Source organism: Diabrotica virgifera, chromosome 3 (genome assembly GCF_917563875.1).
Source record: "Diabrotica virgifera virgifera chromosome 3, PGI_DIABVI_V3a".
Classification (NCBI taxonomy): Eukaryota; Metazoa; Arthropoda; class Insecta; order Coleoptera; family Chrysomelidae; genus Diabrotica; species Diabrotica virgifera.
Genome location: NC_065445.1, coordinates 119,016,378 through 119,030,966, shown reverse-complemented (window position 1 = coordinate 119,030,966; position 14,589 = coordinate 119,016,378). Strand labels below are relative to the sequence as shown.

Sequence of the window (14,589 nt, the reverse complement as noted above, 5' to 3'; positions counted from 1 at the left end):
ACACAACATGCAAGTGGATTATTCAGATGCTTCAGAGCAGAATAATATCCACAGATACGCATGAAGATACCATAAATCTGAGGGCAACTAAGGGATGCCCTCAAGGCGGTGTATTGTCACCGTCATTATGGAACATAGTTGTCGATGATCCGATTCATGGGCTAAGCGCCCAAGGAATCTGGGTCCAGGGTTTCGCAGATGATATCGTGATAGTAACTAGGGGAAAATTTCCCAGCACTGTTGCGTATCAGATGCGATATGCCCTTCACTACATAGAGAACTGGTGTCTGAAAGAGAACCTCTCCGTGAACCCTTCTAAAACTAAACTGGTAGCCTTTACAAATAAGAGGAAGCTTACTGGACTGAGTGAGCTGAAATTATTTGGAGAGGTACTGGAAAGAACCAATGAGGTTAAGTATCTAGGGGTAACCCTGGATTCGAAACTCAATTGGAATACTCATATTACCAATATAACCAATACGGCTAAGCGACTCTTCTGGAACTGCAGACGAGTTGTAGGTAAAACCTGGGGATTGAAACCAAAGGTGATATGTTGGTTGTACACATCAGTGATACGACCGACAGTTACTTATGGGTCAGTACTCTGGTGGAGAAAGACGGCTTTGCAATCTTGTGTGACCACTCTCACCACCCTACAAAGACAAGCGCTTCTAAATATAACAGGAGCCTTGAATAGTACAGGAACGGCTTCATTAGAGGCTATCACAGGTCTCCCTCCGCTGGAATTGTATATTTCGGCGGTAGCCTTTATGACCATCCTGAGACTCAAAGCAAACAATACTTGGAGGCCAAATTATGTATTGAATAGCCACACAAACATTATTGGGACTATACTTGAGGAATACATCTTTATGATGAACTTAGATATGATGACACCAGAACTAATCTTCACTGAGAAGATTAACACAATTATACCATCTAGAGAACAAAAAGTCCCAAACATTAATGGAGACTTAATATGGTTCACTGATGGATCTAAAACTGCCCATGGTACTGGATCAGGAGTCTTTGGGCAAACATGTAACTATAATAAATCTTACAGCCTAGGTCAACATACAACGGTGTTCCAGGCTGAAGTTTTTGCTTTGGTGGCCTGCATTGATGAAATAATTGATGAGGACCCTAAAGCTAAGAGAATCAACATTTACACAGCAGATAGCCAATCGGCTATTCTGGCTGTAAAGAACCCTCTCACCAAATCAAAACTGGTGAGAAACTGCAAAGATCTCCTCAATAACCTGGCAAAAGACAACAAAGTGTCTTTAATATGGGTGCCGGGTCATGAAGGGGTGCATGGGAACGAACGAGCAGATATGTTAGCGAAACAAGGCTCGAGAAAAACTTTTGAAGGCCCAGAACCTTTCTGTGGCATCACTAAAGATGCTATGAAAAACGAGGTTCAGAAATGGCTGATAAAGAATCATCAAAATAAATGGAGAACCACTCAAGGGCAAATCCAGACTAAAAAAATAATCAAGAATATTGATAAAAAACTCTCGAACAGTTTGATGAACCTCAATAAACGAGAGATCAAAACGGTCACTGAAATGGTGACTGGACATTGTCGTTTAAGAAATCACCTATACAAACTAGGTAAGGTGAATGAACCATGGTGCAGAAAGTGCGAAATGGAAGAAGAAACTGCCATACACATACTATGCTATTGCAGTGTGCTAGGTGATGTAAGGCAGAACTTCACTGGTCAAATGAGGTTTGAACCAGAAGAGATCTTAAAACTACCAATAAGAAAACTGTTGGCCCTCGTTGAGGCCACAGGACTTATTAAAGTTTAAGGAGAAGAACAGGCTTGGTACAAAGGTCTTATGACCAAGTGCCAGAGACTAATGAGTCTAGCCTGAGTTAAGAAGAAGAAGAAGAAGAAGACGTACGCACTAAATTTCATTTGCATATCTCAACCGGTTTGAGAGCAATAAATCCTTAGGGTCGATTTCTCATACCTGCGGTAATCTATGGTTCAGTTGAACCCGGTTCACTGGTGAACTACCGTTTTGTTTGAAATGCATTTCTCATTGCGCGTTCATGTCAGTGCACGTTGTACTGCTTTCGAGAAATGCCAATAGATGGCAAAAGGTAAAAAACTGTCGCCATTTTGAACTACCGTTTTATGCTGTTTTTGAATAAAGTTAAATTTAAGTATTTATAGTCAAATAGTAATTTTAATAATTATAAATAAATGTTATAAAAACAAAAATAATGTTATCGTTTATCGTTAGGCTTAATATAATAAAATATGATATATTTATATTATGACAGCGTTTCGTGTTAATACAACGCATGCGTAATCCATGAAATCATCTGAACTGGGTTCAGAAATCTTTGAACGGCCGAATTCCACCGTTCAAGTTTAAACTGCCATCGGTTGAACGTGAATTGAGAAAGACGATTTTGACTTTAAACTGACGTTCACTAAAAGTTCAGGTTAAACTGGAGTTGAACTCGATATGAGAAATCGGCCCTTAGTTTGCAAGAAAAATTTCAATACCCCGTTTTTCAGAAAAAAAGCATTTGCGGACATACTACGTTTATAAAGCAAACTGTCATTTTTTTCATGCAGAATCACCCCTTAAAGTTTGTCATACTTATTTAAAAACACACTATTGATGAAAAACATGAATAGTTGTTAACACTAGAAGCACCAGAGCGGTCATTTTGACTGCTTTCTATTTTTGACCCTCTCCCTAATAGCACACGACGTCCTTTGGACGTCCAAAATAGGTCCATTTTTGGTCCTAACGTCCATGGACTATAAACGGACGTCCTTTGGACGTCCCATGTTGGACGTCCTTCGGAAGGAATAAAAATGGACGTCCTTTGGACGTCCGACGTTGGACGTCCTTCGGACGGAATAAATATGGACGTCCTTTGGACGTCCGACGTTGAACGTCCTTTGGACGTCCATACTGGACGAAATACGGACGTTTTATGAACGCTTATATTGGACACATTATACCAATTACGGGATCAAATAGCAAAATAATTCAATAAAATATTAACTTGCGTTAACTTTACGTTAATGAAATACAGTCAAACCTGTCACTAACGGCCACTAAAATGAAAGAACTATTGGCCGATATAGAAAAGTGGTCGTTATTGCCAGTTTTTGTAGCCTAGATATACAGTACAACCTGTGTTACTGGCCACCTGTACTAACGGCCAGTTTAAAAATTCCCCAAACCAATTATATCTAGACTACAAAAACTGGTAATACCGGTCACCTTTCTATATCGGCCAATAGCTTTTTCATTTTTAGCGGCCGTTACTGACAGGTTTTACTGTAATTAGTGTGGGAAATTTTTAAACTGGCCGTTAGTACAGGTGGCCGGTGTTGGCAGGGGGCCGGTAACACAAGTTTTACTGTAGTTTAAATCGATTAGATCGAAAGATTAAATCTTAATTCAAAATTGTATATTAAATTATTACAATTATAAACTATATCTATAGTTTAATATCCAAAACATGTTTTGATTTCATGTAATGTAATGAAAATCTTATTTGTAAATTATTGGTTACAATGTTTAACAATAGGAAATATTCAAGAATAAAGGCGGCTGCACAATTGACCGGGAACGGGAACGAGAACGGAAACGGGAACGAGAACGGAAACTGAAAGCATCAGCAGATTCACAATTAAATGGTAAACAGCTGTTTTGTGTCACTGTCACTTGTGCTATTAATTATTTTTCTTCTCAAAATAAATTTTGTGGAACGATCTTTTTCTAATTTTATTAAAAGAACATGTCTGTGAACTCTAAAAATATGGATTTATTTGATGACGAGCTTTTATAATATTTTCGTTTTTTATAATCTTGGAACTAATTTACACAATATGTGTGCAATCTCAAAGGTTTGTCAGCATAAAAATAAAAACATATCATTCAAATATTTATATTATTATTGTATCTAGTTACCATATAAGTACACGTAGTATGATCTACATCAATCATAGGGATGAGGACATTTTTCCAATAAAGAAATCAATCGTCGTTCGTCATTTATTTTAATGCAAAATGTATAAAAATTGTCAATAAAACTTGATCACACACTTCTAATAACAAATTTTTATTGGGCATTTGACAGTATTATTAATACTGCCTTCTGATTGGTTCCGGGAATACAACGGGAACGAGAAAGTTGAAACATGGTCAACTTTCCCGTTCCCGTTACCGGACAGCTTCTCGTTCTCGGTTATTGTGCATCTACAACATTAATTTACATAGAGGTTAACTTTTTTCCCGTTCCCGTTTCCGTTCTCGTTCCCGTTCCCGGGCAATTGTGCATCCGCCTTAAATAAAATAAAAGTTTCCCCTAACAACAAAACATTCCAGGAATTCTACTATCAAAGTTCTATTCCGTGAACATCTGATTAAATTATGGCTGGAAAGTTACCACAAGATATTCTATGAAAAGAGTACAATGTCCTCCTGGAGGGGTAAAATTTTCCATACTCTAAAGAGAGGCCATTTACTATTCAATTTGCGTTCATTTTCAAATTTGCCGCGCGAGTATCTATGTAGCGTCGCGTGGTCATTGGTCATCAAGTCATCAATTATTTCATTTTCATCATAAGATAACCTAAAAATTTAGTAAAAATTTTGATTGGAAAAAAATGCATCGATAAGGGGGTGAAAAATGGAAATTAGTGGCTTTTTTTGCTGTACTCAACTGTACTGTTTAGTATGCTAGTTTTGGCTATGGCTGGATCTCTTAAGTCTTAAACAATTATGTAAGTATTATAAAATCCGTTTTCAATTTTCTTTATGAAACGAATCATTTATGCATGTATTACCTGTAAATATTTTGATTTTCCCGTTCATTTTAATTTTTTTTAGAATCAGCTGAAAGTGGTCTACAAAAAACCAGATATAACCAAAATAAAGATATAAAAAGTGTATTGGCTAATTGGAAGAAACTCAACATTGTCCATGCATAATAAGTTATTACTTTATAAACAAATATTAAGACCTAGGAATGGAACCTGGATATAATCATCAAGAAGATAGCAGGAATCCCGACAAACAACTTAAATAAGTACAAGAATATTGAGGAAATCCAGCTCCTCGATACTACTGGGCAAACTAGAAGATTGAAGAGGACAAAGCCTTTTGAACTAGTTTGAGTGATAGGTGATAGTGAAAAGCAGAGCATAGTGCGTGATGTGGCTGTGTATGTTAGAATAGTGCACGATCTTGTTAGATTAGATAAGAGACGCTATCGGGTAAGCTCTTCATTTTAAGAAACAGTAGTAATTTAGGTTAAATTAAAATTGCTCATTGGTCAGTTATGACCAGATTGCTTTTTTTTATGTTTGGCAAAAAGGGCGTAAGTCAGAATTGCACATTGCTAATGTTTTGATGATTTCTGGACCAGCAAAAAACTGTTGTAGACGTAAACTGTATGTACCAATAAAAAGAGCCGATTTTTCTGGTCCAGAAATCATCAAAACATTATCGATGTGCATTTCTGACTTAAGCCCTTTTTCCCAAACATCAGAGAATTGTAATGTACAAATTCTCCTATCTGATTTTTCATGAATTTTGTAGGAGACAAAAAACTATTTTTAGAATCATCTCCTGCTTTCACATGTAAATTTTGACATGTCTTGTAGTAAATAGATAGTTGAATTTACTACAAAACATGTCAAAAAATATATGAAAACAGGAGGTGACCATAAAAAAAGTTTTTAGTCTCTCTTACAAAACTCATGAAAAAACAAATCGGAGGTATGTCACATCAGTGACTATATCCAGGGAATGTCTAAAAAATATACTTTGATGTCCCAAGAACCAAATATAACCTTTATATATATATACAGGGTGTAACAAAAATACAGGTCATAAATTTAATCACATATCCTGGGACCAAAAATAGTTTGATTGGACCTAACTTACCTTAGTACAAATGTGCACAAAAGAAAAGTTACAGCCCTTTGAAGTTATATATTAATAGCACCAAGGGCCTTAGAGGCCCATGGCTTGAAAAGTTTGTTTTTTTCTTCATTTTCACGTTTCTTTATGTACTGAGATCTTCTCTGGCTTGATATGTGATTTTTCTCCATTCCTTCCTCTTATTCATTTTTCTTTTCTGACCCTGTAACACCATTCTTTCCAAATCTTTTTCGACCTCTTGCTTCCATCTATTTTCCGGTCTTCCTCTTCTCTTTCTTGAAGCTATAGTGTAGTTTAGTACCCTTTTCGGAGTCCTCGTTTTTGGCATCCTTTCAATGTGACCTCATGATCTAAGTCTCTGTGCCTTTATCACTCATTTGAAGTTACAAAATGAAAAGTGATTTTTTCCAATGTATCGAAAACAATGTGCTTTTGTGCACGTTTCAATTTAATTATTATTGTAGTACCTACCATTTAAACAACGTTTTAAAAACTTTTTTGCCTCTTATTGCTTTTTCGAAAAGTCAATTTTTATCGAAATATTTTGAATATTTGTCAAATCCACCACATATTTGTATATGGTTAAGTACGATTATGGAGACTTGGTAATAATATGCAAACTTATTTATGCTTTACATTTTTAGGTATATTTTGAACCATATTAAAAAAGAAGCCAGACTCGATAAAACGTGCCTTATCGAAAAAATACAAAGAGGCAAAAAAGTTTTGAAAACACTCTGTTTAACTAATGGTACCTCAGTAATAGTTTAATTGGAACATACACAAACATTTGGGGGGTTTAAAGGAACAAAACCCCCATAAAATTTTTACGTGGACATATTAAAAAAGAAGTCGCAACTCGATAAAAACTGCCTTATCTGAAAAATACTAAGAAACAAAAATATTGAATTTAACTAATGGTACCACAATAATAAAATTGAATTGGAACATACACAAAAGTTTGGGAGGATTTAAGGGATCAAAACCCCCATAAAATTTTTATGGGGTGCACAAATTTCACCATAATTTTTCTTTAAGATATTCCTGCCATAATAATGCCACATGTCACATGTCCATTTTCAATAAAAAATCGCTAATAGTTTTCGATATAATCGAAAAAATCGATTTTCATTTTGTAATTTCAAAGAACTGTAACTTTTTTTTATGTGCATATTTGTACAAGGTAAGTTAGGTTCATTTGAACTATTTTTGGTCCCAGAATATGTGATTTAATTTATGACCTGTATTTTTGTTACACCCTGTATATACAGCCCATTACGCACCACCTTAAAAATTGGGCATTTTTGATGTCTCGAATTTCCTAAACCTGTTGTTGCATCTAAGTGATTTTTTTTTATAATCTAGCCTAGGCCCTAGAATATGTTACCTCCTTATGCTTGTCATGCACAGGGAGCTATACTGTAATACATATTATATCACATTACTATAGAGAGCGATATGATATAATATACATATATTACAGCATAGCTCCCTGTGCATGACAAGCTAAAGGAGGTAACCTATAGCCTAGGCTATAATATTATAAAAACATCACTTAGATAGGACAACAGGTTTAGGAAATACGAGACATCAAATATACCCCATATTTAAGGTGGTGCGTTAATTTCTTGGAGAAGTGTATTGTAATTTAATGTAAATACTGTAATATCCAATAATTGTAATTTGATATAAGATGAAATATAAGTTCCTTAAAAAATATATTTTTTATTTCCCACAATACATTCTCCACAGGTCTAAATATCGTCGCTAGACGTCCACCGAATGACCTTCCAGGACGTTAGATGGATGTTCAGCAGCAAGACATTGGACCAAACTGGGACATCCTATGAATGCCCAAATGACGTCCACCGAACGTCCCCTCCGACGTTAGGTGGACCTCCATTGGACGTTTGGCAACTTGGCCTTTGGACCAAAATTGGACGTCCTGTTAAGGTCCAATTCACGTCCCCTAGGACGTCCGATTAAGGTCCAATTTACGTCCGATTAAGGTACAATTTACGTCCGCTTAAGGTCCCATTTACGTCCGATTAAGGTCCAATTTACGTCCGATTAAGGTCCAATTTACGTCCGATTAAGGTCCAATTTACGTCCGATTAAGGTCCAATTTACGTCCGATTAAGGTCCAATTTACGTCCTATTAAGGTCCAATTTATGTCCGATTAAGGTCCAATTTACGTCCGATTAAGGTCCAATTTACGTCCGATTAAGGTCCAATTTACGTCACCTAGGACGTCCGATTAAGGTCCAATTTATGTCCGATTAAGGTCCAATTTACGTCCGATTAAGGTCCAATTTACGTCCCCTAGGACGTCCGATTAAGGTCCAATTTACGTCCGATTAAGTTCCAATATACGTCCCCTCGGACCTTAGATGGACGTCCAATGGACGTTCGGTAGCGCGACATTTGGACCAAAATAGGACGTATAAAGGACGTTCCTCGGACGAAAACGGACGTCCAAAGGACTTCCCTAAAGTCCGTGAAGGACGTCCATTGGACGTCCTTGTGCTATTAGGGCTGTATTACTTATTCCTAGTTGTTTTAGAAAGTTGATAATTTAGGATTTTTCCTAGATATATTTGAGGATTATAATTCCTCCTTTACAGGTACTTAGTGTAATTACTTTTTGAGATGTGTTAATATATACCTAGAAGCACCAGGGCGGTCATTTTGACTGCTTTCTATTTTTGAACCTCTGTATTACTACGTATTCATAGTTATTGTAGAAACTTAATAATTTAGGACTTTGCTACATCTGTTTAAGGATTACATTTACAGGTAGATACTTAGTGTACCTAATTACTTTTAGAATATATTGATGTCTACCTAGAAAAAATGCGGTCCTTCTTACGGAGGAGAAGTACCAGATCAGATCGATGATCAACAAATTTTGCACTTGCGTCGGCAATATGGAACCTATTTACAGAGAATTGTATATTTTGCTATACCTACAACTAACTAAAATATTATCTATCGGCGAACAGCTTTTTCCCACAAAGGCAAGATGTCACTTCACCCAGTAGGTACATGGCGTATAAACCCGATAAGTTTGGAATCAAATTCTGGCTTACAGCTAATGCCTAGTCCAAATATTTATTGCACGGATTTCCTTACCTACGAAAAGATTTACCAGACAATCAACTTCTAGGCGAACATGTAATTAGACGTCTAATGGGCCCATTTATGAATAAAGGAAGAAATGTCACGACACATAAAAAGAATTACGAAAGAAGGCTACCAGCAGTACTGGAACGATAAATCGAGCAAGAAAGGACATTTCCCCGTCAAAAAAAACGAAAAGATGGAATTGTACTAATCAAAAATTTTCATACACGAAGACTTGAGCTAACCAAGGAAACCAGGTGTACCAGAGAAAAATGATCAAAAATCTTCTATTGCTGAGTTCTCTATACTCAAACAATATTGAAATCGGCATAGATAAAAAGAAGAAACCTGAAGCCATTACCTACTACAACCACACAAAATACGGAGTAGACGTTGTAGATCAGATGGCCATATAGTGTTCAACCAAATCAATTTCAAGAAGGTGGCCGTTACAGTCTTTTTTTAATATCTTAGATATGGTAGGAATAAATGCTTGAATTATATATAAGGAAGTTACTGGTTGTCAAATATCTAGGCAAACTTTCCTACTTAAGTTAGCACAAGAATTGCGACAAGATCATATGACTAAGGGCACGACAACATCAATGGATAAAAATCAGAGATACAACACCTCAATCAAATAATAAACGTAGGCAGTGACAAAAGCTACAGTATCTCGGACATGTGAGAAGTATGGCATCCTGCGACTCATAATGCAAGGAGAGGTAGATGGCAGAAGAAGCATCGGAAGAAGACGAATTTCGTGGCTGAGGAACCTGAGAGAATGGTTTGGATGCAGCTCAAAACAACTATATAGAGTTACTGACCCAAAAATTAAAATAGCTATGATGATAGCCAACATCCGTAGCGGAGATAGCACCTGAAGAAGAAGAAGTGGTAAACAGGGAACTGCAACAAAAATCAAACATGTGAAATTTGTCATATACCTATGTAAAAAATTTGTGTGTAGGTCTTGTACAAGCAAAATTAAAAAATCTTGCTACTACATAAATTGTGCTTAAATAATTAAATATTTTATTTAAATTAAGTAAATGTGTCTTTTAATAGTTGGTATTAATTCAATATAGGTTTTTTTCAAGTAAAAAAGGATACGAAAACGACTGGCGATAGAAAATTCTAATAGCCGTCACCTTGACCGCTCCGGTGCTTCTAGGCATGTAAAAATGTTGGTGCTTCTAGTGTTAAAGTACAGACATTAAACCTAATTCCAAGGCTTACTTCAAGAGTAAAATAATGAAAAAATTTAATTCTTTACATTGTCCATAAGTAACAATTACATATTGTTATTTTTGTAAATATAATGACGACCTACATTCTTAAAGCTGTGTCATGTCACTTCAGATGTCAGATTGGGACTACCGAGTCTCTTTTAGTTCTTCCAAGATCTTTCTTTCAAAATCTACCTGTTTGGTGGCCAAATTAAAAACAAAAAATACAGGTGGGGTTCTGCCAAAAGAAGGTTGACAATTTGAGATTCCCCCAGAAAAAATACTTAACCACTGTACTAGATCATGCAAAATGGAAATTTAAATTTATTTCTGTCAAAGAATATTGAGTTTCCAAAGCTACTTATAGTTGAGCCTCGACTGGCGGATATACAAAGTGGATTTAGACCATCACACAGCGTACAAGATCATATATTCACACTACAGCAAATTACTGAAAAAACACTGTTAAAAAACGATACACTGTACCTGGCGTTTTTAGATATGAAAAAGGCGTTTGACATGGTCAATAGAGAAGGAATATGGCAAAGCCTGATAAACAAGGAAGTAGATGAAGAACTTGTAAGTGTAATAAAGAGTTTGTATGTCAACACAAAAAACCAGGTCAGGACAAGTAACTTAATCTCCGGCGAATTCTCTAATAACGACGGGGTTAGACAAGGTGGAGTGTTGAGCCCACTGTTATTTATTTCCGTTATGGATGAAGTTATTAAAAAGTGTTGGAAAAAAACTAAAAAATGCGCTATAGGGTATAGAAATTTGCAACAAATAAAAATTGAAGCCTGTGCATTTGCTGATGACATTGTATTAGTTGCAAGAACTGAAAAGGCTCTCGCAGATAACATTAGAATCTGGGCTGAAGAACTAAAAAACTACAACTTAATAATAAATATGGAGAAAACTAAAGTAATGACAATAGCCAACAAAGAAGCAACTGTAAATATTGAAATCGAAGGGCAAAAAATCGAGCAAGTAGACCTCTTTAAGTATTTGGGAATAATGTTAAACAACAAAGGTACACAAGAAGATGAAATTGGAAACAGAATAAAATTGGCAACGAGAACTTATTATTCACTGTATAAAAATTTCCTAAACAAAAAAGAAATATCGAGGAAAACCAAAATGACAGTATATAAAACTGTATATATGCCAATTACATGGGGCAGAAAACTGGGTACTTAATGACAGACAAAGAAAAAGATTACAAGCTACAGAAATGAGATACTTAAGAAAAGTGGTGGGAGCAAGAAGACTAGACAAAAGAAGAAACGAAGATATAAGACATGAATTACAGGTAAAATCGCTCAACAAAAAAGTTGAAGAAAAGAAGTTAAAATGGGCTGGACACATGATAAGAATGAGTGGTGAGAGACAAGTAAAAATGACATGGGAGGCCAAAGCAGTGGGTAAAAGCAGGAGGGGCAGACCAAGGAAAAGCTGGAACACTAGTGTAAACGAAATACTCAAGAAAAGAGGAACATCGTGGCAAGAAGCAAAAGTTTTAGCAGCAGATAGGAAGAAGTGGCGTAAATTTGCAGAGAGTATTATATAAAGGAGGAATCCTCGACACCTAATGGTAAAAGAGGCAACCGATTATGTATGTATGTATGTATGTATTTTTGTAAATATAATGACGACCTACATTCTTAAAGCTGTGTCATGTCACTTCAGATGTCAGATTGGGACTACCGAGTCTCTTTTAGTTCTTCCAAGATCTTTCTTTCAAAATCTACCTGTTTGGTGGCCAAATTAAAAACAAAAAATACAGGTGGGGTTCTGCCAAAAGAAGGTTGACAATTTGAGATTCCCCCAGAAAAAATACTTAACCACTGTACTAGATCATGCAAAATGGAAATTTAAATTTATTTCTGTCAAAGAATATTGAGTTTCCAAAGCTACTAATGCAATGACCTGCATTAATCACTGTGATTCAGATAAATTTCGTATTTTGAATAAAAAAAATGTATTTTGGACTGTTGTAGCTGCATGAATTATAATAGTGCCTAATTTAGTTATGAAAGATGTTACAGTTACCATGTATGTGGTACCTTAGGAGACATTATATCGCCGGTCCGGAACAAGAATGACGTAACTGCGAAAAGCCAAATTTCTTAAGAGAACAAAAAAAAAAACGATTTTTAAATACAGGGTGATTGATTAGTAGGGTAAAGCTCAATAGCTCCGCTATAGTAATAGATAGCAATAAAAGTTAATAACAAAAATTTCAGCCACCTTTGAGCTTCACATTACAAAATTAGTTAGAATTTTACAGGGTGTTCGATAACACAGTGGCAGACCAAACTTATGTTTTTTTAAATGGAACACCCTATATTTTATTTTAAATTCGAAATCCTGTTAACTTCTCCATCACAAAAATATAAAGGGTTGTTATGTTATACAGAGTATTTACAAAGTTATAACCAATTTTATATGAAAATCGTAACAAGTTCAACTCCCTGTCTAAATAAAAATAAGCAAAACAACAATGGTTTATTAATGTCATATTTTTTAACGTATTGTCAAAATTTTCAAGAATGGTCGATATTGCTAATTTTCTTTATATCAAATACAGGGTGAGTCAAAACGCAGGTACATTATTTTCTCAGTAATTTTAAATGGAACACCCTGTATTTTATATCACTATTGAAAAGTACCATTACGGTACTTTAATTTTTAGATAACATTCCCTATGTCTAAATTTATTAGTTTTCGAGATATTTTCATTTTTCAATGGACCAGTAGCGTGGCCACCCAAATCACCAGAATTTAATAAACTGGACTGATTTTTTTGGGGTTACGTTAATAATGAAGTTTATAAAATACCTCCAACAAGGGATGAGATGAAAAATAGAATACAAAGTGTATTTCGATGTGTTAATTTACAAATGCTCCATAGAGTATAGTATTTTTACTACAAAAACGTTATTACGTAGGTCAAAATTTTTGACGTAAGAGAACTGTCAAAACATTAGAATGTGACTTTTCATTATTGCCATGTTTATAATAATCATGGCAATAATGAAAAGTAACATTCTAATGTTTTGACAGTTCTCTTGCGTCAAAAATTTTGACCTACGTAATACCGTTTTTGTAGTAAAAATACTATAAGTAGCTCATTCAATGATCGTTTTTAGGCGTACATAAATGTGTTAGGAGATAATTTTGAACACCTTATGTAATTAAATATTAAAAATATTTTATTAAAAGTAGCTTCTAATTTTTTCAAACATGTTTTTTTGCAAAATGTATTACTGATAAATTATGTTTCGTTCTTTATTTGTTACATTGTTACATTTACATACAAAAGTAGTGTTTAATTGTCTTCACAAAATATTGTATTTTGGGTTTGTGTTTTTTTATAAAATTTATTACTAATTTTCTTTATTTGTTGCATTTACATAAAAAGATAGTTTTTAATTGTTTCAAAAATGTTGCATGTAGTGGTTGTGTTTTTGTTTGTAAAATGTATTACAGTAGAGCGTCGATAATCCAAACCCTGGTAATCCGAACGTTCGCTAATCCGAACGCAAAAAAAATTATAAAATTAAAAAATATGATCGTGGACCGAATTTTTGGATTTAATATGACAATATGGGCAAAATATGACCGCGGATTTTTGTTTTGTTTATGCAGAAATACATACAATATATTTGTTTATTATGCAGGTGTTTTATTCCTTGTAACTAAAACGTATATACATATGTACATATGTACTATGTTTATTAGCTTTGTATGTATTTTGAACATATGTTCGATAATCCGAATAATTTGATAATCCGAACTACCCCTGTACCAATTAGTTCGGATTATCGACGCTCTACTGTACTAATAAATTATTTTTATTTCTTTATTTGCTACAGTGTTACATTGATTACCGGATTGATAATTGGTAATCTTCAATTGTCAAGTCAGTCATGGCTTACTTAAAATTTAGATAAACTTAAACACCTAAAATAATTTGCTCTGAAAAATGAAAATATCTCGAAAACTATTGGGCATAGGGAATGTTATATAAAAATTAAAGTACGTTAATGTTACTTTTCAATAATGATATAAAATACAGGGTGTTCCATTTAACATTACTGAGAAAATAATGTACTTGCGTTTTGACTCACCCTGTATTTGATATAAAGAAAATTAGCAATATCAATAATTCTTAAAAATTTTGACAATAAATAAAAAAATATGGCATTAATAAACCATTGCTGTTGTGCTTATTTTTATTTATACAGGGAGTTGAACTTGTTACGATTTTCATACAAAATTGGCTATAACTTTGTAAATACCCTGT

General features: G+C 34.6%; 1 long non-coding RNA gene across 1 annotated transcript; it reads left to right on the top strand.

The window, feature by feature from the left end:
• The first annotated feature begins 4,645 nt into the window (after nt 1-4,645).
• LOC126881270 (uncharacterized) lies at nt 4,646-6,744 on the top strand. The gene is made up of 2 exons (XR_007696775.1): nt 4,646-4,765; nt 4,872-6,744. It is a non-coding gene; the product is annotated as an uncharacterized LOC126881270 (long non-coding RNA).
• Nucleotides 6,745-14,589: the final 7,845 nt, after the last annotated feature.